This window comes from Pseudorasbora parva, chromosome 18 (genome assembly GCF_024679245.1).
Source record: "Pseudorasbora parva isolate DD20220531a chromosome 18, ASM2467924v1, whole genome shotgun sequence".
Taxonomy (NCBI): Eukaryota; Metazoa; Chordata; class Actinopteri; order Cypriniformes; family Gobionidae; genus Pseudorasbora; species Pseudorasbora parva.
Window position 1 is genome coordinate 34736562 of NC_090189.1, and position 3613 is coordinate 34740174.

Sequence of the window (3613 nt, forward strand, 5' to 3'; positions counted from 1 at the left end):
GCTGCCTTTTTGTCCGATCCTGTTTTCTGCGTGGGTGAGAAAAAAAAACAATGTCAGTGTTGAGGGGGTGGTTGGTGATCCTTCACGCTCTTGCCCGCATTCTCCACCAGTGTGGCAGGGTGAAGGATCACGCAACAATGAAATTGGTGCAAAACCCCCAGAGGGTGGATTTATTGGGGAAACAGTGACAAACGTGGTGAAATAGTGGTGCAGGTGCGCTGTGGGTGTCCTCCTTCCGGGGTGCCCTGGTGCTAGCAGTGACGAGGTGGCCGGAGCGTCACAGGCTGCTGTCTGGGTGAGAAAGAGACAAGCGTTAGCATAGTGCTGCATGGAGAGCAGGGGTCCCAGCAACCTGGCCCTGAAGGCTCAAACTGGAGTCCCAGAGGGAAGCACTGCATGAAAAATTGGATTTTCGTCCCCGTAAACGGCCGGAAATCTCCCTGATTTTCGACAATTAACGCCAGTTTACGGCCTGTGAACATCACGTTCGTCTGTGCCACATATTGACGGAAACGAACCATGACGTATGTGGAGCTTGCGGAGGCATGCTGGCGCCGGCGCAAATGGCTCTAATTAGCATATGAATAGCAGCTCTGGGCGGCGCCTTGCCGGAATGGCTTGAATTTCCTCACTCAGTAAAGGTTGAAACTACTACATTGAAACAAGAAATATCACTCGTGATTGGTTGGCAGATCTGTTACTATTGGTCAACCTGGGTAATAAATTAATAAATTTAAACCCCCAAATTATAATAATTTTACACACACACACACACACATATATAAATATATATATATATATATATATATATATATATATATATATATATATATATATATATATATATATATATATATATATATATATATATATATATATATGTATGTATGTAAAATTATGATTTGCATATTTTTTAATTTTATATATTCATATTCATGTGATATGCTATTATGTTTTATATTCATGCCATTGTTATCCTATGGACTACGCTATCATAACCATCAAGGACATTCATTTATTGAGGAAAGGAAAATATGCCAGGGACGTGCAGTTTATTCAAAGAAAGAGCTTTATTAGAACAAACACAGAACCAAAAGCAAAACGTTTGAGATCTGCCCACACAACAATAGGAAGCTCACGAGAAGCCCAAAATCCTACAGCACCATGAAGTCTCTGTTTTCCGCTTCAGAGCTGTAGGTAACTAGCGCCATTCTGTCTGATTTCAGTCCATTTTTCAGACGTTTGTCGTGCGTTGCCCTGTTCTTTGGAATCGCCTCTAATCTCGATTGCAGCGTGGCACAGAGCTCGGCGAGCTCCTGGCTGGTCGAACAGTCCATCCAGACACCGCGCCAACGATGCCGTCTTCCTCATCAGACATCAGGTCTATGGTAGCGCACTTCCAAAGGCCCACCTCATCCTCAGCTAACACACTCTTTCTTGCTTGTAGCAGCTGTAAAAACAACCAATAAAGACAATCAGTATTGCGCGATGTACTGCGTAAAATGCACCTGAAAAATAGGCACACTGACCAAAAACGGATCTTATCTAATAAATCTTACCCTCTTTCTTCTCAATCGACTCCAAGCTGAACTCTTCACAGCTTCTGCTTGCGATGCAAGAACTGGATGTTTGTACCTGAAGCTCCTGCGTACTGTCTCTATGTCTTACATGCAGCTGGAAAACAATTAAATGAGTGTTATGACGAAGTTGTGAAGACGGCGTACTGCTTCCTGTAAAATGACCAGAAAAAGAAAACACTTTTATAAAGCAACTTACATTGGTTCTTTTAAAAGGCTAATTTCAGCTTGTGCTACTTAAAAAGCTTTGCTTTAGGTTACTTTAGCTTAGATAACAGTCTTACCGCAATCTTAGGACTGGGCACTTGTCTTCTCTTCTTAAAGTTAGTATCTTCCACACAGTTTTTCGACTCCAAAGCAAGCAACCTATCGTCTATGGACAGCAACCTGGAGATTACTAAAGTGAACTGCTCGTTAAAATCGGCAGCAAACTGAGCAAGCTGACGAGATAGCCCAATGATAGCATTCAGCTGTTTCTTCCCGCCGGTCTGCGGACTGGCTGAAAGGGGTTGATCGCGTCCATGCAGAGGAGTTGAAGGGGAGACGCCGTCCAGCCATTGAAGATCACAAAACAGCAAAGTAGCAAAAACACAGTGAATGGAGGAAAGGGTTTGAGTACAGGAGTGAAAACGTCTGTTCCCTTTCGTTCAGTCACTCCGACGTAACGTCAGTGACTGAAGAATGGGGGTTTCGCCTAGAAGCCAATCACCTTCGAGATATAAGAAAACGCCCAATGGTAGTGCCAATGCCATGGGCATGCGAGATTTGCATGCGTAACTCCGCCTACCCACCTGGGTATATAAGGAAGTAGCTGGCATGAATCGCATTATGTTTCTGCTTCGGAGCCAAGAGCATCTCTTCACTCCTGCAAGCCTGAATTCTGAAGTCCTCTCTTCAGTCTTCGAGACGAGCGGTTCTCCAGGGTGTTGGTGTACAGCGCGTTCCAGCGATCTCACATTGCCTGCCTGCTGATCTGTGCAGTGATCTGCAACAGCTGTGTGTGTTTTCCCTGGGCGCTTCGGCACTCTGCAGAGCTTCCTCTCACAAAAAGAGCTTGCGTGTGGCACGTCTTTTTCAAGACGGTTTGTCCGCGCACTTCCGGGTGCGGTCGATATCTGTTGCTGTCTTTGGGACGCATTCACTGCTCGACGTGTTTGGGCCCGGCACATTCGGACAGTGTTTGTGGATGTGCTGTGTTCCCTCTGCGGGAACATGACCATCGCGATGTTGTGGTCAAGACTCAATGATCTCTGTAAAGAGAGAGAGTCCCCTCTGCCACATCCCGATCTACCATCTCCGAGAGAGGTGGTACTTTGGCTGGTGGCCAGGGTGACCTGAGGGCGTTGCTGTGGTATTAAGAACCCCGACGATCATTCCTCGGGCCACTCCCGCCCTCTTGCACATCGCTTCCAGCGAGTGTTGGACTGAAGCAGCGGGACCGTCTGCTGACGCCCTGTTCGTTTCGTTCATACTCCAGATAGCGGCGAGAGGTCGATTGCCGCATCTCAAGGTGGGCTGGAGTCCTTTGGGGATGGCGATTCGGCTATGCTCCGCCTCCGGGTGTGGTAGCACTGTAGAATCTGACCTAGAGTTGACAGCCATGTTATCTCGGGCAGCCGCGAGCCTCGGGCTGGTGTGAATCTCCACCCTGTCACGAGTGCTCACGGTTGGGCGATTGGTTTTTGGAGGTGGCACCCGACAGCTGCGGGCCCCGCCCCCAATGCCATTTAGCTCCTGAGATGCATGAGGAGTCCACGCGGTCCGGGAGATCTCCCGGTCTTCCCGCGACCGTTCGGTGGCCTCCTCCGCCTTCTCTGCCCTCGAGGGATCGCGGCCTAAGGGTACACTGGGGTCCCTCCCCCTCAGTCAGGTGCTCTGTTGCGCACTACGGTGTCCACTGAGTGCTTTGACCTGACGCGGTGAGGCTATCCTAAGCGCCCTCCCAAGCCTGTTAGCTCGTCTACTTCGGTGGCGTAGTCCAGCAGTGCTATGGGGTAAGCTGCCGCCCCGATGCGTATGCACGAGGACAGAGCTTA

The 3613-nt window shown here is 48.5% G+C and overlaps 1 long non-coding RNA gene across 1 annotated transcript; it reads right to left on the reverse strand.

Annotated features, from left to right (window-relative positions):
• Nucleotides 1-1235: 1235 nt before the first annotated feature.
• On the reverse strand, nucleotides 1236-2103 carry LOC137045808 (uncharacterized). The gene is made up of 3 exons (XR_010898845.1): nucleotides 1862-2103; nucleotides 1560-1674; nucleotides 1236-1450 (listed from the first exon to the last, which is right to left on the reverse strand). It is a non-coding gene; the product is annotated as an uncharacterized lncRNA (long non-coding RNA).
• Between the last annotated feature and the right edge of the window lie 1510 nt (nucleotides 2104-3613).